The sequence below is a fragment of the Pelodiscus sinensis genome, chromosome 6, assembly GCF_049634645.1.
Source record: "Pelodiscus sinensis isolate JC-2024 chromosome 6, ASM4963464v1, whole genome shotgun sequence".
In the NCBI taxonomy this organism is placed as follows: domain Eukaryota; kingdom Metazoa; phylum Chordata; order Testudines; family Trionychidae; genus Pelodiscus; species Pelodiscus sinensis.
In genome coordinates this window covers 95,424,802-95,448,620 of record NC_134716.1, presented here as the reverse complement: position 1 = coordinate 95,448,620, position 23,819 = coordinate 95,424,802, and the positions used below count along the sequence as shown (strand labels likewise).

Here is a 23,819-nt window from a genome sequence, read left to right as displayed (position 1 = left end):
GGACTTTACCGTGCCAAACTGGTTGTCACAGACCGGTAAATGTCTGGGGTGGTGAGCTTCCAGATGGCGATGCAACCCGCTTCTCCAGATGGATGGCAGGTTGCATCTGGGTGCCCCATCGTTGGAGGGCAGGGGCAAGCCAGGGACACAGCTCCATGAAGGTGGCCTGCCGCATGTGGAAGTTTTGGAGCCACTGCTGGTTGTCCCACCACTCCATGACCAGCCGGTCCCACCAGTTGGAACTGGTGTCCAGCCTCCAGAACCTTCTCTCCACTCTGGGGTGTTGTTGCAAGGGTCTTGCTCCCATACACAGGGAAAGGGTCTCGATGACGAGCTCGGTGTCGAGCTCGGGCAGGGCCATGAAAGCAGCCTGCACAAACTGCAGCAGAAAGTGCAGCATGGCAGTGTGGGGCCATCGCATGCCCAGAGGCAGCTCCGGCTCCATGGCTAAGGTTGCCAGGTGTCTGGTATTTTTGCTTCCTGTCCGGTTAAAAAAAATTCTTGAAATACCAGACACCTAAAATGCCCGGTACTTTCTGATTTCCCCCTCTTTCTCTCAACCCCCCCCCCCCCCCCGACCAGGAGGCGAAAATCCCGGGCTGTCCGGCTTAATACAGAGGCAGACTGGCAACCCTAGTGCTTACCGGGTTCCTCAGGGGAGCTGTCTGGCTCCTCACAGGGAGGTAAGATGGTGGGTAGCCGCCGGCAGCCAGTTAGGGCCAAAAAGACTCACAATGCGTTTTTTGCTTAACAACTCTCTCGGGGTCCTTTGTTTCAGAAAAAAAAAAATCTGGGAACCCTATCTGGCAAGGAGTATGCTGTGCTGTCCAAAATAGCTGGGCATCCAGAGCATGCACTGCAAAAGATGTGCTGTCCCTCGGAGATGTAAGCAAGCAGAAGAAACAGAGAAATGGCTTTCCAGGAAGGTACCTTTAAGCACACATCTCAGATAGCCTTAGGCAATACCACTCAGAAGCAACTGCTGACCTAATGCCTGGCCTGAACTGGTTCGGGGTGGCCTTAAATGCAAGACATCATACACACTGATTGGATGCTATCTTTTGTAAAAGCAGATCGCTTTTTCATTGTGCTTTTGCCATGTGGACACTCTCCTTCAAAATAAGCTTTTCTGGAAGAACTCTTCCAAAAAAAAAGCTTATTCCAAAAGTTTGCAGTCTTCATGTAGCCATAGACTGAAGTCAGCTGTGTGAGAGGACTCACCCAGCACTCACATGCACACTTTTTGGGGACAATACGGTCTTGTACTGTATAGAAAGATCTGCACAGCACAAGCTCATAATTCATGCTCTCCCTAAGTGTGGAAAGAGGTATTCATAACTTCTTGTTCCCCTTTCCCTAAGATATGAATTGCACAAAATGGATTGTTATAATTAAATACATTTATTAACTACAAAAGGTAAATTGTAAGGGATTAGCAAATGGATTCAGGCAGATTAGTAAATAAACAAAACCTGCAAACTGATCTTAGCACATTGGATAGATAGGGTGAGAATCTGGTAATGAATATACTGAGTGATAAACAGGCTGGCAGTCTTAAGGCACAAATTGCTCTGGCTTCCACAGGTTTTCATACACACTCTAAAAATCCTGTCAGCATGTGACCATCAGTTCAGTCTTTGTTCCTCAGTGTTTCCAGATGTGGTGTTGTAGAGAGAGTGAGGGCCCCCCCCCAATATGTCATTGGCCCCCTTTTATATTTACTTTCCACTTGCTGAAAAGCTCTTTTCCTGTGATCTGGGTCAAACAGTTCCCATTGTGCATCGCTATCGCTGAGCGGTTTCTATTGCACACAGTTCCTGGGGCAATCCTTGTGCGTGTGTGCATTTCCTAAATAAGCCATTCACATTTTTTGGCCTTTTTACTGTTGTACCTGAAAGGCAGTTAGTGTTTTCAACCTCACTCCATCTTTCAGTAACACACACATAGCCAACTTCATAACTTCAAGATGCTACAATCATACAAATAATATAGTGCTATCAGCTCAGGAGCATGAGATGGTAGTATCACAAAAACATTAACTACTTATTATTTGTATGATTGTAGCAGGTTGGAGCCCCAGGCCTGGACCAGGGCTCCCTTGTGTTAATCAGCCCCTAACTAGGTTTGAATCTGGCCTATAGAAGGACCTTAAAACATTTGCAAGCTTGACTTTGCTCTTTCCTACAATGGACAGAAAACCAGGGAAACCCAGGCAATCAAATACCACATCTGGGTGTGGCCTGAAGTACAGGCCAAGGTATTTGACCACATGTGCATTACCCCTGGGTAAGTAAAAATGATTGTGAGATGCAGTGGCAGGTCACACAGGATTTTATAAAGGAACTTGTGATGTGGTAAAACTGGCTAGGTGTAATGGCAGAGGGGTAGGCTAATTATGGCATAGCCATCTGTGCTAATGATTGCATTTTGAAGGAGAAAGGGTTTCTTACAAGTCCTGCAGCAACACTGAGTCTGCTTCAGAAGATGGGTGTAATAAGATTTTTTTTAACTCCTAATAAGTTCATCAATCATGCATGTATTATGTCCTGTCATCTCTGCCTAGTCATTCCTAGGTTAAGAACTTTGGATGCAAAGCAATATAGGAAAAACCAGGTATTGTATTACCACACCCACTATCATGCCACTGAGTGCTCTGCCCTCAGCTGGAGACATCATAATAATAGTGGAGTTCATTGGATACTCTTTTACCTCATGTAAGGATCTTCCCTGGCTTTTCCCCTTTGCCCTTAACAAACCATAACAATCACCTTAAAATACTATATGGTCACCTATGAGTCACACAGTAATGAAGAAAAATGTTCCCAGGTAGATAGGTAGTGCTAGGAGCTATGCAAGGCCTGAATTGTTTTGTGGACTGCTAAGAATTACTGGGGGTATTCTGTGTAAATCCCAGACATTCCCTCATTGCAGCTGGCAGTAAAATTCTCCCAGCCTGTATGGAGCTTGCCACATTTGCTAACTGTATGGCCACCACGGGGTTAAGAGACCATGACAGTTTCCAGGGTCCTGTCACTATGTAAGCAGCCATTAGCAAGTCTGAGAGCCCAGGTTGACAGGCTCAGCTACAGAACTAAAAATAGTTCTGTAATGAGGTGACTTGGGATAGTGCTCAGGCTCCAAAGCCCCCCATTTCCTAGACTTCAGCATTAGGCTCCAGAATGGCTATTCTTTGTGCTATAGTATGAGTCCAAGTCAGTTGAGCTGCTCTTTGAGACTCACTGCCACACTCTGTGCATGTTACCTACTCATCTCCTTCTCCTTACGTATGGTTTGTCCTTATTGGCACCTTTTGCTGTATAATTTCACTTCTACAATTAAAATATAGGAGAAGCAGCACAAAATGCACAGATCAGTAGGAGGAAGGGGTTGAGGTGGCCTGGCGCCCTCCCAGCCCTGGGCTTTTCTGAAGCCACAGTGTATTTCTAGACATGGCTGAGCACCTGTCTATATTACAGTAGCGTGTTCCTATTTGCATTTGGGATACAGAACTCTCTAGAATCTCTGCATTGGGGGGACTTCACTGTCCTGCCCCTCTCACTCGCCTTCCCTGTGCCAGGATTTGTATGGGGGTTCTTAGAAGATAGCCAGACATCTGAATTCTTCAATTCCTTCATTGGGTGAATTGTCCTGAGAGGATCTGGGCCTCTTTTAGCAATTTCCTGCCACTCCAATTTTCTGGTGTAGTAGGATTGGATACAGGGTGAGGTGCTCACCCCAATGTTTAAGGCCACCTTGTGCCTGGTAACATGCTCACCAGCTGCTGCCTCTTTATACCAACCAATCTGAACCTTTAATTTTAATGTACCCAGGTTGTATTATGTTTCTCATTTGCATGTGCAGATTTTTTTTTTCATGCACTATTTTTGCATAAACACCTATTGCCCCTTTTGAAAATATGATCTTGTCCTTTTTAAAGATGGGAAGAATTACAGTCTTTAGTTCTTCATATTTTATCTGAATATGCAGTTCAAAACTGAAGTGCATGCCTCTAGAGGTCACTGATGCATAAGGGTTTGAGACAGAAAAGGGCAAGAGAAGAAATGTACATGTGAGTGAAAGGAAATGTTAGCCAAGTGACTAAGATTTTGGATTAATTTTGCAACCAAGGAATGAATGAATAAATAAATTCACTTTTTCTGCAGGCATTTAGCCAGAGAAAATGGTTAAAGAGCCATAGAAACTGAGCTGTTTTCTGGTGAATACTTTGAGAGGCTAACTAGTGAAAGCGCAAGCAAAATTAGTGCTATAGAGCCTTTCTCTATGCAAAACTGATCCAAAGAATTTCTTCCTAGTACCAACACTCCAGGAATCAAGGAGCAGTAACAAACCACTGACACATAGACAACAATGAATACTGAGGAGGATCTCCTACCTCCAATGACTTCCACATAACTAGTCTATTTTGAAAAAAATTTGAATTAATTTAATCATCAGGTCCAAAATCACATTTTTCTTTTGGCCATGTTCCCCACATTGATAGTTGGAAATGCAATGTTGTGGATGGACAGACTAATTGTCCCTAAAATCAGAAATACTGCAGCATGGGAAAAGGAAAACTCATTTGTATGGTCTCTTCAACTCACCACAGCAGTGTTAGCTGATTTGCTGTGGGGTGTTTTTCTGGGGTTTTGGTTCCTCTCCTATAAGTCAATATGCTATGAAGGCAGATTTCCTCATCAAGAGCATGTCTAGCTCAGAAAGTAGAGGATGATACCCTTTGCTCTCAGCTGCTCACAACACTCTTCCATCTTCTGCGCGAAAAAACAAAACAAAAACCACATCTGAGAGATGAAAGAAACTGAGTACGATATACTGATCTTGGCATATATAAAACTCCCAATGGGCAAGATTAATGTGGCTACAAGGTTTCTGGCAAGTCCTGTGTAGATTGACATTTGTGAGGAATGGCACCATTGTCATTTTTCATTGCTGTATTATTTTAACTTCTTAAGCTAATTCTGTCTCCATAATACATTTCTCCACTACAGCCTTAACATTCTGCAATTAAATAGAGCTCAATGATGCATCAATGTTGTTGAAAATCCAGGCTATGCTGTGGGATACCATTGGTGCTGAATAATATGTCTCTCCCCACTGACCTGGGTGTTGCCTACCAGCCTTTCACAGCATTGTTCCTGCTGCTCTTTGAGCTTTGCAGATAGGAATTCCTTCACTGAAACTTTCCCAGTGCTTAAATGCTAACTTAGAGTTGACCATCAGGAACTCCCCCCTCCTTCCTTGCTTCTTCCTGAGAGTTCCTCCAGCACTGGACTGATTACCTTCAATCAACAAATCTGCTGGGCTTCCCTAAAATGCCTCCTAGCTAAATAGTAGAACACTACTCATTACTAGTGCTGATTTTAAAAAAATAGAGTTTTAAAGTGCTGAATGTGTTGGATCTTAGCCTTTCTTCAAATTGCACCTTATATGTTAATATCCCAGCAATTAGCTTTCTTTTCATCACTTTGTTTATATTTCAAAATTTCAATCTGCACTGTACATCTTCAAAGAACAGATTATTGTAGCCACTGAACTCAGAGTACTACTGTAATTTGACAAAATAATATGGGCTGTAGTGGCAGCGAGTTCTTAATTTTGTGATGGTCAGACACCGTAGAAATTTTAATACAGAAATATTTAATTTAAAATGTTATATAAAGCTTCTGCTCTTTAAGTCTGTATAGTTTAAAAACAAAAGTCGAGTGTTGTTTAAATATTCACTTTCTAGGGTTCTTTCCAGGTACTTGTACAAGTAATATACACATAAAATATATCCACAAAGACTTGGATTTCAGGAAATGGTATTATTTTCTATACAGTGACAAATATCCATATTTGCTGCAGTGATGTTACACAGGAAGTCTACCATGCAGGTCCGGCCAGTGTGTGGGGCCCAAGGCTGAGCTGGGTGGGAGGGGCCAGGAGCAGGGCAGCATGGGGTCCTGAATGCTCAGAGCCCAAGGCAACTGCCTTGCTTGCCTTGCCCAAGGGCCAGGTCTGCTACCACGGTTGATGCAGAGTTTTATTGTGAGTGTAGGTTCCTGAGTATATGCTGCAGGGAAATATGTAGTTACTCAGATAGGGTCTAGTCCTACAAGATGCTTTTCATTGCCTGTGGGAGAACTGAGGGTGCTCTTGCACCGCTTTGAAAGCACTCAGCACCTTGCAGGATCAGGGTCATCCTGAATATATATCAAGAGACAACTTTGTATGTATGGCTAGAGGTGGCATTAGTTTGATTCAATTATTGTTTGTCTTTGATAATTTGTATGTTACATGCAACTTTCTGACTACACCCCAGTCTCACCAGGATTGCAACAGGCTGACACAAGCATTTGTCTGTTTAATCCGCTCATATTTTATTGAGCGGCAGTCAAATTCTAAAGTTTTCTTTTGTGAGTCATAATGTATTTCCTAACTGCTGCTGCTGCTATTAACCAGAATAAATAGCCATAGAGATAGGGGGCAAGGGAGAGTCTTCCACGATAGACATACACAAGCGGTGATCTTTTTTCTGAAACTCTGCTGTATGTGTGACCAAAAACTTGGGGGTATTGGACAGTCCAACTCAATGTGTGGATCCTACAATGTTTGCCAGTGTCTGCTCCAGGGAGTGGTTTGAATTGTTTTGCCTGGTGTTTGTGGCGTGCTAGGTATATGGATTAGCATTTTTGGTTTGCTGCTGAAGTCTATAAGCCGGATTCTGACTCTCACTATTATAAACAACAGCTTACACTAGAGTAAAACTAGTGTAGGTGAACTCAAAATCGGTTGCAAGTCTGGGCTGCGCTATAAAGTTAGGTCAACATAAGTAGGGCTCAACAAATAATACAGTCTACTCGCCAGAGGCGAGTAGATTGTAACCCGGAAGAGCCGAGTTCGGGTGATCTGCGCATGTGGAACATAAGTCACTTTGGCTATGTCTAGACTACATGCCTTTTTCGACAGAGGCTTTGTCAACTTGGGGACGTGCAGATGCCGGTGTGCATAGTGGCTGACGCAGCCTACCTCCTGATGCCATGGCTCATGAAGCCCTACACTGGCCACTGGATGCAAGCAAGGAGCTTTTCAACACTCATCTTAGCCAAGCTTGCATCCAGGTGGAATGCGCCTTTGGCTGGCTGAAAGAGAGATTCCGTTGCCTCCCCATACGCTTGGAGATGGGGGAATGCAACATCCCGGAGGTGGTGGCCACATGTTGCATTCTCCATAACCTGGTGGAGAGGAAAGGGGAGGCCTTCCTGCCGGGGTGGGGGACAGGTGCTGATGGCGAGGGACAGGCCATTTCAGCAGCCCCGGATGGCTGTCATCTGCCAGGCTCACCAGGCTGGTGTCCAAATCTGAGAGGCTCTGAGGGAGAGATTCTCAGAAGGAGCCCACTGACTTCCCCAGGGCCTCTCCCATGCGGGGGTTTGGCCTGGCCCACCCCTACCTGTCCCTCCACTACCTTCACCCTCTTCCCATAAAGAATACATACACACCCGGTTTTCTTTGTACACAGACATTCGTTTTTTATTAGAAACGCTATCAGTAAAGAATGTGATGTTTAAAAAAAAATTCTGTGTACTGTTCAAATGTGTAAAAGTAAATCTTTCACTCAAAGATTTTGTTATATAACTGAAATGACCTTTAACTGGGGTATTAGGGGACTGAAAACTTGGAGGGGGGAGAGGGGCTCAGGTAGGCCACTGCTTCCCTGATTGAAGGGCCCTGCTGCCTTCCTATGTCCTGGCATCACCACGGCCTTGGGATCGGGTGGCGTGAGACCTAGTCCTGGTCTGGACAGGAGGGGTGGGGGGCCAGCTGTTGGGCCTGTGAGGGCTTGGGAGCAGGCGGGACTGGGGAAAATGGGGGAGTTGGAGGGCAGGGCGTGCAGGAGGAGCAGTGGCTGTGACAGAGGCAGGCAAGATGAAGAGCTCCCTCATTGTGGCACAGATGGTAGTGCGCTGCTGGACCAGCTCATCCATCAGCCTGGTGAGCCTCTCAGCCTCTGCCTCCGTCCTCTGCTGGAGGGTCCTGTTGAGGTCCTGCAGGGCCACAACATGCTTCCTCAGCAGGTCCGTGAACACCCACCAGTGCCTGCGGGTGCCACGGGTCCGGGATAGTGGTGGGGCAGGTGTGATGCTCCCTTGTTGGGTAGAGGGTCTGTCTGTGGGGGAAACGAGGAGGAGACAGTCACTGTCTGTGTGTACCCCCGCTGTCCTGAGGACATGCCATGGCTGTAAGGGGCTCTCCTTTGGACAGGAGACTCAGGGGTGTTACACGTGACACTGCATATGAGTTGAGCAGCGGCCTGAAAGCCTCCCAGGGGCCCCACAGTGTCAATGAGGCTAGCTAGCCCCCCACGCTGCCAACCTGCCCATGTGTGGTGACCCCTCAAAGCAGTCACCTGATGTTCCTTCCCCGATGTCTACAGATGCCTGGGAGCCCTCTTGGGTCTGAGTCCCTGCTGCCTCCTCTTCCTCCTCCTCCTCCTCCTCCTGGTGCAGCTCTCCCACCTCTCCTGCCTGGTCTTCCTCCCTCAGGGTGGGTCAGTCCACAATGTGGTGGGGTAACCCGGACTCCACCACACGCAGTGGAATCTGGGCTTCCCCACTGCCTAGGATCTGCTCCAACTCCCTTTTAGAGAAAACAGGTGATCTGGACAAGAGCAGGACAGGGCAAAATACGGTCCGCCAAGCCACTGGATCCAGCCTGCGGATGCCACAGGAAGCCCCAGGCAGGCTCCCTACTTGCCTTGCCCCACGCACATGCCATTCAGAAATGCGGCTGGGGCAGTTTCACTTTAAACTCTGAACTGAGAGGGAAGGGGGAGAAGCTTTAGGAGCTCCCACCCCTGGGACAATCCCATTGGCCAGCTTCTGGCCGAAACTGGCCAATGGGAGCTGCCTGTTTCAAAAACAGACAGCCATGAAGCAAAAGGGGCTCCTAGTGACAGGCAGTCCCCAACTTATGAAAGGTTTATGTTCCGAACATCTGGTCATAACTTGATTTGGTTGTAGCCTTAAACACGCTGCCCGCACTGTTCGAAAAACTTAACGTACATGGTTCTCAATTTGAAAATATTATAATGGGGTTAATGGGAGGTTGGTCGTAAGTCAGTGTGTTCGTAAGTCGGGGCGTGGCTGTATTCACAGAGCACATGGCTGTGGCCTATGTGGGGATGGGGCAGGCAGGGAGGCTGATTCAAAATCAGCTACTGGCTGGTAAGTCTCCTGGACAGACACTGCATCTGGCACCCCAGCCCCTCCCTTCTCCAACCCTCTGCCCCCCACTCCTGCCCCCGCCCACTCCACATACCCAAATCCTTTGCTCCCCTCCTGCACCCAGATCTGACACCGCAATCCCCTGCCCCAGATCACATTCCCCTTCTACCCTAGCTCACAACCTCCTGTACCCCAATGCCTTGCCCTAGGTCACAATACAATCCCCTGCAACCTAGTCCAATGCCTCAGGTCACAGCTGCTTCCTTCATCCAAATTCCCTCCCTTACCCAAGCTCCATTCCAGACCCTGCACCTCCTCCATTAATATCATGGAAGAGTGCAGCCATCAACCACTTTCCAAATTTTTGCGTGGCTCCCCATCAAAAATTATTGGTCACTCCTGGACCCGAGGGATTTTCCCTCTTGCTACCCCCCTTCAATTCTTTCCCCTTTTGTTCATGTTATGTAACATTTGTTACAGCCTTTGCTACCTTAGCTCTTGTCCCTCTTCCTCTGCTGCTTTTGCTGGATTATGACCGTGAATCAGTTGGTTTTCTGGAGGCAGAGTCTTCAGCCCATTCATTTCAGTGATCATCAGGAGGCCAGAAGTGAGGACTGCAGCTTCCCATTGCACAAAGCCTTCAGACAGAAACAAATGACAAGTGGTGGATTTGTGGCAGGAGAGCGTGCTCTGAATGCTCTCCTGGGCCCCAAAATTCCTCTATCTCTCGCTCCCCATGCTGTAATCAGTCTGTATCACTGTGCTGAGGTACAAAAACAGATGGCCTCATTGTTGATGATGTTGCCACAGTGTCTTTAAGAAAATTGTCCCATGCAATCTATATGTTTTTAGTGCTTCCACAAGTATAGGGTCAATACTTCTACACCTAGGGCTGTTTCCTGAGCCACTTTTCAAAGGAAGGTGATTACTTTTCCATAACTTGATCAGACTGTGAATCACGAGGATTTGCACTTAGGCTGATCAGACACACGCACAGCTAAGAGGAAGAGCTACAAGATGGCATGTCTGATCAGGCTCAATGTTCCCTCTAATCTTTTCCATCCACATGTGGGTTTTTTTCCATCCACGTGCAGAATTAATGTTTTATGTGCACTGAGGAATGTGTGAATGTGCAGCATCAGTAGAAACAAAAAATCTAGTTCTAGGTGCTCTGCTAATCATCTGAGTGGCTTTTAAGTCTCCCTAAATGGCCACACAGTGATCACTCTTTATAATTTTTTTCATCGATATCTCTGACAAGCCATCATTATGTGTGTGGTTGGTGTCAGGGAATATGGTTTTTAATTTATATGCCTTTATGCATGTGGGTGTGGCAGCTACATCCTTCTTTCTGAAACATCACCCTGGCTTAGAATGGGAAGTGGTGAATCTTAACAGGAGTGGTGTGAGCAAGACACGAGAAGTCCTTCTTCCTCTCTACTTTGCACTCAGTTGGAATATTGTGTCCAGTTCTGGGCACCACATTTCAAGAAAGATGTGGAGAAATTGGGGATGGTTCAGAGAAGAGCAACAATAACAATTAAAGGTCTAGAGGACATGACCTAGAATCATAGAATCATAGGACTGGAAGGGACCTCGAGAGGTCATCGAGTCCAGCCCCCCTCCCTCAAGGCAGGACCAAGCTCTGTCTACACCATCCCTGACAGATGTCTATCTAACCTGTTCTTAAATATCTCCAGAGAGGGAGATTCCACCACCTCCCTTGGCAATTTATTCCAATATTTGACCACCCTGACAGTTGGGAATTTTTTCCTAATGTCCAATCTAAACCTCCCTTGCTGCACTTTAAGCCCATTACTCCTTGTCCTGTCCTCAGAAACCAAGAGGAACAAATTTTCTCCTTCCTCCTTCTGACACCCTTTAAGATATTTGAAAGCCGCTATCATGTCCCCCCTTAATCTTCTTTTTTCCAAACTAAACAAGCCCAGTTCATGAAGCCTGGCTTCATAGGTCATGTTCTCTAGACCTTTAATCATTCTTGTCGCTCTTCTCTGTACCCTTTCCAATTTCTCCACCTGTGAGGGAATACTGAAAAACTGGGCTTGTTTAGTTTAGAAAAGAGAAGACTGAGAGGGAACATGATAGCAGTTTTCAGGTATATAAAAGGGTGTCACAAGAAGGAGGGAGACAAATAATTGTTCTCCTTGGACTCTGAGGATAGGACAAGAAGCAATTATACTTCAGCAAGAGAGGTTTAGGCTGGACATTAAGAAAAACTTCCTAACTGTCCGGGTGATTAAACACTGGACTAAATTGCCTAGTGAGGTTGTAGAATTTCCATCTCTGGAGATATTTAAGAGCAGGTTAGATAGACATCTATCAAAGATGGTATAGACCATGGGTTCCCAAACTGGGGGGTGTGCAAAGAAATTCCGAGGAGGGGGGGCACGAGGTGACCCAGACCTCTCCTCCAAATCCCCCCCCTAAGTTTTTCTGCTATTTTTGTTTTTTAGCCCCAGTCAGTTCCTTTTTTCCCCTCAAGTTTTGCTGCTATGGGGGGGAGACTGAGGATTTCTCAAAAATAAAAAAGGAGGTGTGATGCTGAAAAGTTTGGAAACCACTGGTCTAGACTCTAGGCTGTGCTTGGTTCTACCGTGAGGGCAGGGGACTGGACTAGATGATCTCTCGAGGTCCCTTCCAGTTCTAGTGTTAGAAGATCATAGAATCATAGATGACTATTAACACCAGGGCCAGCCTTAGGCCCATTTGACCGATTTGGTCAAATCGGGCCCTATGCCTAAGGGGGCCCCAGGCCCCTGAACCTGGAATTGCCGGCCGTGTTACAATTCAGAGCTGGGGGCCCTGCTCCACCAATATGTGGAGTTGGGTCTCTCCCCTGGCTCTGTCTGGAGTGTGCCCCGCCCCCCCTGCTGATCGCCCCATACGTTCTCCCACCCCGCCCCCAGAGCATCCCCCGAGGCCCCGGAATGTCCCTACTGTGCGTGGCTCCCCCTCGCCACCTACTGCTGCCATGTGTGGAGTTGCAGGTGGACGGGGCCTGGATGTAATGTGATGTCACATCCGGGATTTTAAAACTCCTCGGAGGCACGTTGCGTGGCTGCCTCCGGGTTTGGACTCCGGGGCCTAAGCGCAGACTCCGGCCCCACAACGTGGAAGGCAGAAGGTAGGGAAGACGCTTGTGCAGCGGGGGAAAGGGAAGGGACTTGTGAGGAGGGGGAGAGGGAAGGAGCTTGTTCAGCGGGGAGAGAAAGGGAAAGGGACTTGTGCAGTGGGGAGTGGAAGAAAGGGGAAGGCACCAAGAGACAAATGGCAGGGGGCCAAGTGCAGACAATGAGGGAAAGGGTAGGAGGGGAGGTATCAGTGGGAGGGGGGACAGGGTGATGCTGGGAGAGGAGAGGAGAGGGGAAGGGCATTGGGAGCTAGAGGGGGAGGGGAAAGTGCTGGGAGAAGACTTGAAAGAAGGGGTGGGCATGAGAAAGGTGGGGATGGAGAAAGTCATGTGTGAGGGCACAGAGGGGCAGGAGGCTAATGGGGGAGAGAGTGGTGAGGGAGTTGCTATCAGGGAAAAAGAGGGCAAAGGGGGCAGAGGCAGTAAGGGAAGGGGGAGACACCAGGAGGATGCAGGGCTAAGGGAAGGTGCAGGTGCCAGGGGATTCTGGGGTGAAGCAGAAGGGCAGACACCTGCAGGGGAGGGACCAGCACCAGAGGAGAGAGGCATGGCAAGTGTGTAGACGGAGGTGTTAGAAGAGGGGATGAAGAGGCGTAGCTCACTTGATCAGAGTGGGGCTACTGGAGGAGTGGGCACAGGGGAGTGAAGGGCTGGTGGAGGAGGGCTGAGGGCAGTGAGAATGGCAAGAGTCAGGACAGCAGAGGAGGGTGAAGAGTTGGGGGGCAGTAGGCACCAGGGGAGATGATGGAGCAAGGAGAGGAGACATGGCAGCAGAGAAAAGGTAAAGGTTTAAAAATATTTATTAATAACTTGGTATGCTGCCCACGGCCAGTTTGTTTGCGCCCCGCGGTGCAGTTTGGGTTTATGTGGGGATCAACATGTGGCCAGTGAGTGGGAGCCAAAAAAAAAAGTAGTCAGTGTAATGATCTTCTGTTGATATGCGTTTTAGTAGTTAAATTCTTGGACTGTCATTGCTAATGACACACTTAAGTTGATGTCCTCATCATGTTCTTTAATTATCAGTGTGGTCCCTGGGGCTTCCAAAGTTGAGTTGCCCTAGCTCGTCCCTTACAGGTGTCTGTCTAACCTGGTCTTAAATATCTGCAATTTAAGCCCATTGCTTCTCATCCTAACCTCAGAGGCCAAGCAGAACAATTTTTCTTCCTCCTCCTTATGATACTCTTTTAGGGTATGTCTACACTACCCTCCTAGTTCGAACTAGGAGGGTAATGTAGGCATACCGCACTTGTAAATGAAGCCCAGGATTTGAATTTCCCGGGCTTCATTTGCATAAGCGGGGAGCCGCCATTTTTAAAACCCCGCTGGTTCGAACCCCGTGCAGCGCGGCTACACGGGGCACGAACTAGGTAGTTCGAACTAGGCTTCCTAGTTCGAACTACTGTTACTCCTCGTGAAATGAGGAGTAACGGTAGTTCGAACTAGGAAGCCTAGTTCGAACTACCTAGTTCGTGCCCCGTATAGCCGCGCTGCACGGGGTTCGAACCAGCGGGGTTTTAAAAATGGCGGCTCCCAGCTTATGCAAATGAAGCCCGGGAAATTCAAATCCCAGGCATCATTTGCAAGTGCGGTATGCCTACATTACCCCGCTAGTTCGAACTAGCGGGGTGGTGTAGACATACCCTTAGATACTTGAAAGCTGCTCTCATGTCCCTTTTCGGTCTTCTCTTTTCCAAGGTAAACCAGGCCAATTTCTTCAGCCTTGCCTCATATCTCATGTTCTCTAGACCTTTCTTCATTTGTGTTGATCTTCTCTGGACTTTCTCCAGTTTCTGCACATTTCCTGAAATGTGGCGCCCAGAACTGGACATGATACTCCAGCTGGGGCCTAATGTAGATGGCTCATTCCCTGCGTAGGGGATGTGAGAGTGGGCGGGTTAATTTCCAATTCTCCTGTTTGTTCTTTTCCCAAGCCAGGAGGGCACAGTAGTTCTGATGGGGGTTGGAGAGGGGATGGAAACCAGCTCCAAGATCAATGAGCCCTGCGAAGTGGGCCCATTGAAAGGAGACTGGACCTGTGGATGGCTTGGGGGTCAGCAGCAAAGGCCTGCTTTGGGAAGCCCCCTCTTTGGAGGTGAATGTGGCAGTATTGAGACACCACCCAGAAGCAGGCACCACAGACATTAACTTCAGATTCATGGGACGGCTCTCACAGATCTTGCACATGCATAAGATGATAGATCTGCAGGCGGGGGGGCAATGGTGTAGTGAGGGGGTCAGTTGCCCTTGGGAGAAAAATAATATAACATTTAGCTAAAAATAGATGTCACACGTTTTTAAAAGGAATACCATATCTCCTACCTTTTGTCTCTTTAGGTCCCCAGTTAAAATTTTCAAAAGCACTTGAGTGACTAAAGTCATTTTTGATAATTGGACTTGGAAATCTAAGCTCATAGTTTCAAAGGTAATTAAGCTCCTAAAGAGAGAGTTGCCAACTTGGATCTTCAAAGATATCTATCTGATCTTTACACACCTTTGAAAATCTGGTCATAAGTGTCCTAATCAGTTCTGAACGTGAGCTGTAGGAGCCCAGTCCTAATTGCTTCAGGCTTTTTTTTTTTTTAATTTATCTACACTAATTTACACTACACTAATTTATCTACACTAATTTAATTTATCTACACTAATTTGCCTCCTTTCTCTTTCACTATCCAATAAATGCATGGATCAAAATTATAGGTGTTTTGTGACTATGCTGGCATGAGTGGAAAGATTTCATATTGTCATGTATGATTCCTGGCAACCCATTTCAAATATGAAAAACTAGGTTGATACCTGTTCATATCAGGAGGTCATTTCCTCATTTGAATTCAGTTCCCCATTTGTAGTATCTCATTAGGATGTTTAGCGGAGAAGATATTGTGGTTTTTATTTATTTATTTATACTGTGGGCAATGCATAGGCTCACAAGAATTCCTCCATTGTTTTACCATGATTCTCAAAACATTTGGTGTTTTTCCAAAGGCCTGGAGTCAACTGATTATGTAGGAATCTCAGCTTTCATTTAAAAAAAGTTCTCTATTTCTGGGCCTTACAGCTAAGGACAAAAGCTTTAAAACAAGAACCCTAAATACTCACTAAACAAAAGACTAGTAAAAATCCAACATGTTTTATTTTTAAAATATCTTGTGATTTGTAGATCATTCTCATAACTTTGTGTAGGCGTTCCTTGTGATTTTTGGGTTGGCAATACTGCTCTTTGATTGGTGAATTTAGAGAGGTCTCTCCCTTCAGTTTCCCTTTCCACCCTCCTTTTTTGTCACAGGTCATCAGAGAATCATAGACACAATGGAGAGTAGAGTGAGTCCATGACTATGGTAATGACTGGTAAGAGTGACTGACTATTATCAGCCAGTGGTCTGAATGAGCTATCTACTGCCATATGTTAATCAACTGTAGGAAAAGGCTTCACGAGCAGACTTTATTTATATAGACATACCTACTTTGCCACAGTGTCAAGGTGCTCAATTTTGGGCTCTTTTGGGTCGAAATTCACTAAAGACTTGGAGCTAGGAGAATGAAATGTTGTAATCCATATTGTATGATTAAAAGGTAAGAGACCTGAACTTAATATAACCTGGCTTAGGGTCTATCACAACTTGAACACTAAGCAGAGGATAGTGAGCCACATCGAACTGAAAGTCACAGAAGATGAAAACAGGTTTTATTTCTGGTGGTGTAGAGTCTATTTGGGAGTCCTCAATTTTATCTGGCACTTTACATCCAGTGTTTAAAGGCAGAGCTGATTAGAATCAATTGAAAGTCCTTGTCTTGTTTCAGTGATCACTTGAGCAAAAACCATTGATAAAATCTTGTGTAGACTGACCTTGGACTCAACATGTAGGCAATATGTGTTGAAGGACAGTGCAAAGGAGGCAATGGTGGGGAGGTACTATATTACCTAGTGAAATCCGTGGTGCTGAAATCACTAACGACTGGAATTTGACACAGAACTGACACTTTCTTAACAAAGACTCCATTTTTGCTATTTAAAAAGTAAATCAATGTAACAGAAAACTGCAACGCTCTCTGGTAACTTTTTAAAAATCAAACTTAAAACTTTATTGAAAAGATTGGATAGTTTGCAAATATTTGACCTACACTTAAGGCAACTGATTTAATTTTGTGTAAAATTTTGCATAATAAAGGATGGCATTATTTTGAAAATGTTCAACTATATTGATATACATTTTGATCAGCTCTACTTCTGATGTGATATTTGTGTGTGTGGTTGTGGTTTGTTGTGTGGGTCCATTATTCTAATGCTTCATCAAGGGCTTTATATTAGGAATGTGATAGGATAAAGTTCACCGGTTAATCTTCACGGTAACACGCAACCCTCTCTCCCACCACGTTGCTGCCTATGTATGAGTGTCACTACAGAGGCAGCAGCCCAGGGGTGAGGGGGGTGCTCAAGAAAAAAACCTGGGTGCGGAGGCCCCGCCAAAACTGTTCGAATTGGGCCCCACACTTCCTAAAGCTGGCCCTGATTAACATAGCTGTGTGTCCTCACAAGAGACCTGCTTACCTGATATATACTACCACTGAATTTAAAGATGCATCAGAAACTGATTTGTTACATGTCAGTCTTCTAAAGATATTGCAGTATTAGCACCAGACTAGCTATCAGATTCTGGCATGCACTGTATCAAGTACTTTTAGACGTTACTATATTTTAGTAAAGGTGGTCTAGAAACAGCAGCAATCTGACAAGTATTCCAAGGATTTTTCTCTGTTGTATATTTTTATTTCCATTCTTAGTTAGTTATATTTTTCTGAAGTGAATTGTGTTGAAGTCACTCACCTCCATACCCACCCAAACTTAACCATAACAAAATGTTACTTTGTTTTCAAATTATAGTTATTATTCAACTATTATTATAGTTCTCATCTCAGATATGAATTACTGCAAAATTATTTTCTGTGGCCTTGACAAATGCAATATTGTCCTGCTCATATCAGTTCAGAATGCAAAGATCATTCTCCCAGTCCTTGCTCTGACCAAGTCATCCCTCCTTTTGAATCCCTTTCAAGGCCAGTTATGGCCTGTTCTCACCCTACTATTGAGTGTCATTTACTATCAAAACAACTTCCACCTCTGATCATCCCGTGAGACCAGCCTCCATCATCTAGTTGTTACATTTTCAAACAAGCACCTTCATGCCATCTTCCATGCTGCCTTCATCTTTGAAAGGAGCTTCTTATAGACATTCTCAAAGGTACATCTTGCTTCTCTTTCAAATGCCTCCTTAAAACCCTGCTTTGCTGGGATGCTTCTGATGCTGGTTTCCTTCAAATCTGTTTTTGGATGGGGCATTTTGATAAATTCATATAGATAATCTGAATCTTTGGAATCCTTGCTGTTTCTAAAATATGACACTTTTATCTATGCTCAAATCCCTCTGTGGTCTGAGTATGAGTAGCAGAACGTTGAAATGCCTTTCTTCTGTTCTCTCCAGAATCCTGTTTATTGTAGACACATAATTTTAAAATTATTTTTTCAGTTCAGTTGTCTTCCCCTGAGATGTTGGAAGAATTGTTGGGTGCCATCTCTCCTCTCCTCCATCCACTGCTGCTGATACCCTCTGAGCGTTCTGAGTCTGGCACCAAAGTTTTTTTTTTGTCAATGCCTGTGAGGACCATGAAGGAAATGATGGGAGAAGGAAGGAAAGAGTGAAAGCAGGGAGACTGTCTTGAAGCTACATTGGGGCTGTTACAATACTGTAGTGGCAATTACCTGATTGTAGGAGTCTTGCTCACTTCAGTAATTGGAAGGTGTTGCTGTAGTGAACTATGATTCTGTCTCAGAAAACTACAAGGGGAGAGCTGAAGCAACTGCTTTACTAGACCTTATTGGTTTTGCATCACTCAGCAGGTACTGTCTGTGCCTGTTTAGTGTCCCCTAGATCTCTGGTACTCTAACAGATATTGCATTATTTTCCCTCTTTGCCACTGAATATAGCAACGTGGTAGCAAATTATCACGTAGTTCATAAGAATATTCCTGCTGTGTCTGAAGAACAGCAGCCTTTCCAAATTAAGCACTTCAGCCTGACACACCATTTCAATTTCTATGCTCCATCCATCCCACTCTCTTACCTCAGGGGCCAGTGCTAGAGGCTTCAGAGGAAGAGGCAAGAAACCCTGCAGTGGGAAGATGTGGCATAATTAACCCTCCTGCCCATAGTGAAAGATTGACTCAGACTCTGAAACACAAGGCTTTACATATTTTATAGCACACAAAGGGACATTGAGAGTTGATTTTAGGTTGCAAAGTCAAACATTTGGAAGTTAGGGAATACTAGATTTACAGTTGTTCATGAAGCCTTAATGGCCTTTTGTGTGTCCATCCTGTGTATGTCTCTTTCAGCGGTCATTCGATAATGAGAAAGATGTCTTCCTGTCACTCTCCTATTTGTGGATCTGTTGATGCTGACCAGCCTGATTCTTTATATGCAGATCTTATTGCAGAAGGGGCAGGTGTTGGAGGCTGTTGGAGGGATGCGGGGCAGTTTTTGCCACTCTTTTCTCCTTCTTTGCCTCTTCTCTTCTGCGCTGTGGTGGGACCTCTCAAATTGCGCCACCCCCTCACAGATTACCACTCTCTACTGGGATGGTCCTGGGCAAGGTTCTCCCAAGTGTCGACACCGATGCTGCACTTTTTCATGTTTGCCTTCAACATGTCCTAAATCTCTTCCTCTGGCCCCCAACGCTCCATCCTTCCTTCAGGTTGGAAAACAGAATCTGTTTTGGGAGGTGCTGAGCAGGCATCTGGACCATGTGACCAGTCCAGCGAAGTTGTTGGTAGATGATGATAGCTTCGATGCTGGTCTTGTTTGACTCTTCCACGATGTACATGTGCATGACATGAAGACTGTATCACAATGCATACTGGCAAAGGGAACCAGAAGTTATGAGGCCAGTTGAGAGTATGGCCACTAAAAATGGCTCACTAAGCAAAGGGAGGTGAGGGAGGAAAGTGAGATTAGCTGGAAAACCAGAGGGCCTTAGAGGCTGACTGCCACTGCTACATTACACAATACTTTGCTGTTGTTAATACCTCCTGAAAGGGTCTTTCTTTATGCTTTGTTTTTAAACATTGTTAAAATCTTCAGAAATTAAACTCCAAGCAATGACCACTTAAGACAAACTCCTGCTAGGCTTTAGTGGTTGACTTTGCTAGGCTACAGGCTCTTTGCCAGAGAAACGCTAATCACAGACAGCTCTGAGAGTTCTGAGTTACTTTGACTGTAATTGAAAGTCCAGTCATTGTCCTTGCTAGTCTCACCTGCAGGCTCATTCTAATTATACCAACACTGAGTGTTTATTCTTGTCTCCTGTGAAACAAATTTTCTTTCCTACACATCTGTCTGGGAGTGGAGTCAGTTCCTTAGGAAAGTCAGGGGATGGCAATGCAATTTTGACTCAAGGGGGTAGCACTTGTATCCATTGAAAGACATGACAGAAAGACAGAATGGAGGTTTGTTATATGAGAAAAAATTCCCCATTGCCAGCATTGCACATCTTCTCAGAATAGTGTATTAGGAAAGGAGGGGTTGCAGACATAAGGCAGTTATTGGAAAAATAAAGGACTGGAGTTGACCAGGCTGGTCAGAATGTGTCATTTTTATTAACTTTCCCACAGCCAGGTCATATTTCTTATTTTGTTCCACTCCCCCTCTTTCCAATGAAAGCACAACTCACTCAGAGAAAACAAAGTATGTTCAGTAGTGCTTGAGGCTCACCTGCAGCCTGATCTGTGTTCAGGATAACTTGTTGCAAGCTAACTTCACAAGCCAGCATAGAAAGGATTTGCAGAGTTGAGAGCTGGAAGAGCGTGTCAGGCAAAGGATGTATTATCTTTTCCATGGAGCGGCTTCCATACCTGTCTAAGAGTGGTCTGTATAGTAGCTATGGCTGAGAAGAGCCCCTGGTCATATGGCTTCAGCGCTGCCTTGAGTGTGGGGTGCTGGAGACCCTGTTCAGACACAGGGCTTCCATGCAAATGCTTCCGACTTCCTATTGATAACCTAGGGATTGGGGGCAGGTCCAATAGACTTTTCCACCTGCTAATAGAACTCTTGCTGCCAATGTGGATCCTCACGAGGAGATCTTTACCAAAATGTCCTCCCCTAACCTTACTACTCCTAGGGCAGATTGGGCAATCTATCCCTAAAACATCAAACCTCTAGGTGTTGTACTCTAACCCTGGACTTTGGGGCAGTTTGACTTTGTCTCCAGTCCGGTTCAGCATGTTGTGACTCAGGCCCATTTATACCGTTGAGCTGAATTAATTCATTACCTTATGGGACGAGAAAGGAAGAAAGAATTTTTAAAATCCAAGTATTGTTGTTTATCGAGTCAGACTTTATAAAAAGGACTGCTTTGAGGGCAGCTGTCTGTCTCTCTTCATCCTAGAGAACCAGTGTCCTCTCACAGGGTGGCTTACCCCTTTCAGGGAAAATGGCTCCAGCCTCACTTCTCTTCATGTGGAGAGATTGAGTAATGTCACGTAACAGGTGGGCCATGTTTCTAACTCAGGCCTTTGGGGTAGATAAAAGAAGCTATAAAGGTCAGGGGAGAGGAGGCATTAGATTCTCTCAAGAGAAAGAAGGGAGACATCAGGTTGGGAGTATGTTGCTTGATAAGGAGCAGAAGGGTGATGTGAGCAGCCCTACACACAGACTCTTTTTAGCTCCCAAGGGCAGGGCCTGAGCCAGTACCAGCAGCACTGGAGTGCAGGAAACAAGTTGGCTAAAGAGAAACCCCCAGTTCAATTTTCCCTTTGAACTTGGTTGTTAAACTAAACTTCCTGGGAGTGAAAACTCTGAGAGTTATCGAGACATCCAAAATAGAAACTGAGACATCAGTGAACAGAAACTTAGAGTAAAGCAGCATGATACACCCCTTCACAATGAGAAGGACCCGTAGGGCATGTCTACCCTAGGAAATTATTTAGAAATAACTAAATTCAAAATCATAACTCCCAAAATAACTATTTTGAAATAAACTTATTCCACAAGGAAAACAGGAGTACAGATTTTGAAATAACGAGGCTGTTATTTCAAAATAATGAAATTATTTCAAAATAAGGGGAGTTATTTCAAAATAACTCCCGAGTGTGGACCAGGCTAATTGATCAAGCAACAATGCTTATCTTAATTCAAATGTTACATATTTCTAAACAAGAAAATAGCTTCCTTGTCTCACTCTACTGAAGAGGTGCTTTGAACCCTCAGTGAGGGTTCACTGTTGATGACAAGCTGTCTCCTTCTAGAAACACAATCCCTATCACAGCTGGTTGCTATCTTTTTAAGAATGAGCATTTTTGTTTGTTCTGGACAGAAAAGAACCACTTCCTTTGAGAGAGCAGGATCTGCTTTCATTTATTTCACTTTTCTGCCTCTGGCTGAGTTTCAAGGTCTAAAAACCCAAAGTGAATGGCTGACAGCATTACTGATCCTGAGATGGATGTAGTTTCCATAGTTATATTTTGGGGCATGTTTGAAGTTTATTTTGTATGTGCACTGATACACTGAGTTGTTGAGTTTCTGGTAAATGTCCAATTTGAGAGATGAGTGGCTGGCTTTGATCAATGGTCTTTATTTTCTGATTTATTATGGATCTGCCAGCTGTTAAATTCCCTGAGATCTTCCAGTAGTATTAGTCTTTCTTAAAGTTTTCTTCTTTATTCATATTAAATTTCCTTGAGAATCTGTAAGAAGCAAAGTGGTGTTTGACTGTGGATTACATTGCATTTCTAGAGAGAATTGTTCTTCTGGCAACACTGCTCATTTGATTATCCATAAGACTTTATTTCATCTACATTGTTATCACCGTTATGATGTGTTTTGTATTTTTGGCATGTTCATTATTGTGCTTTGATTGACTTGCACAATAGATAACACCGAGTCACAGAAACTGAGACAGGTCCAGTGTGTCTCAGCCATTCTGTCCAGTCTATTCTTAAAAACCTCCAATGATGGGGATTCCACAACTTGCCTTGGAAGCCTATCCCAGAAATTATTTACTCTTCTAAGTAGAAATATATGGGGGGGGGGGATACCAACCCAACATTCTGTTCTGAACATTCTGTGCACGTTAGGTTACCTACTGAGATGCAGTCTGAATTGTGGCATGTCACAGGGAATCTAAATCCTCTGTTCAGTTGCATAGAGGAATTCCCATAAAAGTGGCATGAGAAGAACAAGAGACAATCAGCTCACAGAGCTAAGATGTGTTATTCTCTGTTCCCGTCTTACAGTGGACATTTTGACTTTCAAATTTGTGGGCTAAACCCAAGGGTTCAGACCTTCTACCTCCTCCTTCTGTCCAACTTGTCCCTTCAGATTTTATTTACTCATTGTTTTCTCACAGTAATGTTGGAGTTTCTCACCTGACCTCATTTGGAAAAAAAATCCTGAAGACAGTTTTTCACATGTGTAAAAAATCAATATTTTCATGCAGCAAGTGCTTCCCTTTAAAACTTGTGCTATAAATAAGTAACGGTTTAAACCACAGAGCTGTGCATTAAAGAAAAAGTTACGTGACTGATCCTAGCAATAAATCAAAGGCGTGGGTTATTTTTTTGTAGGGGATGGGGGAGAGAAGATGTTTTTGAAATTGCTTTATAAATAGCATTGTCACATTGTGTGTGTGATACTTAGGGTAACACCTAAATTAAATATTTCCAGAGATTTGCTCCCTATGCACATATGGTGGTGGGGAAGAAACACATTAGCAGAAATCTTCTATATATTTGAGAGAGTTTGTCTGTGAGCGAGCAAGCGAGTCTGTCTGTCTGTCAATTTGTTTGTTCAAGAACTCCTCCTAAATGGTAACAGCTAAGACCACCAAATTTGGTATGCAGCTTCTTTTTATCACAACTTAAAGCAAGGTCAGGGTTTGGTTGTGCCAGACAAAGGGAGGGGGCTACTAGAAGGGATAGTTGTACCGTGTGATGACCATAAGAGGTAGCAAGGGGCCAGATATGGGGACTGGGACAGCTATAATTCCATTGGGAAAGCAGCAGGCAGGGGTGAAAGTACCAGACACGCCCGCCCAGCCAGCACAGTCCCCACTGCGACCAGCCCTGGAAGTCTCTGCCCAGCCATCAGGACCCCTGCTGGCTCTTGCACTCCCCCACATCCAGCCCCCTGCTCTGATCCCCCTTCTCATTCTCCAACTCTGACACCAGTACCCCCAACACACACAACACCACTTTTCCTTGGGCCCCTCACAATACTCATCCCTGCCTCCTGAACCCCTATGGCCTACAGATCTCTGCCCTGAGCTCTCCACATCTATAAGCACCTGCCCTGACTCCTGCACCCCCCACAGCCTGTCCCCCCTACCCTGAGGGACCTGAGCAACAGTGGGTAAATCTTCTAGTGCTTTTATAAAATAACCGTTTCAGGAGAGGGG

At 45.1% G+C, this 23,819-nt stretch overlaps 2 long non-coding RNA genes across 10 annotated transcripts in view; one reads left to right on the top strand and one right to left on the bottom strand.

Annotated features, from left to right (window-relative positions):
• The window catches only part of LOC106732876 (uncharacterized), a 196,604-nt gene that overhangs the window by 13,770 nt on the left and 159,015 nt on the right, over positions 1-23,819 (top strand). For 4 of the 6 annotated variants that reach the window (XR_012904901.1, XR_012904900.1, XR_012904899.1 and 1 more), the window contains exon 4: positions 779-885. This is a non-coding gene — a long non-coding RNA (uncharacterized LOC106732876). Of the gene's footprint in view, positions 1-778; positions 886-4,313; positions 4,773-5,009; positions 5,907-23,819 lie in introns of those variants that run through there. The other 2 variants (XR_012904903.1, XR_012904902.1) reach the window with 2 other exon arrangements.
• Positions 7,129-23,819, bottom strand: part of LOC142829946 (uncharacterized) — a 325,854-nt gene continuing 309,163 nt past the window's right edge. The window contains exons 3-5 of one of the 4 annotated variants that reach the window (XR_012904896.1): positions 9,718-9,865; positions 8,411-8,640; positions 7,129-8,170 (exon numbers count right to left, since the gene is read on the bottom strand). This is a non-coding gene — a long non-coding RNA (uncharacterized LOC142829946). The remainder of the gene's footprint in view (positions 8,171-8,410; positions 8,641-9,717; positions 9,866-23,819) is intronic. The other 3 variants (XR_012904895.1, XR_012904894.1, XR_012904897.1) reach the window with 3 other exon arrangements.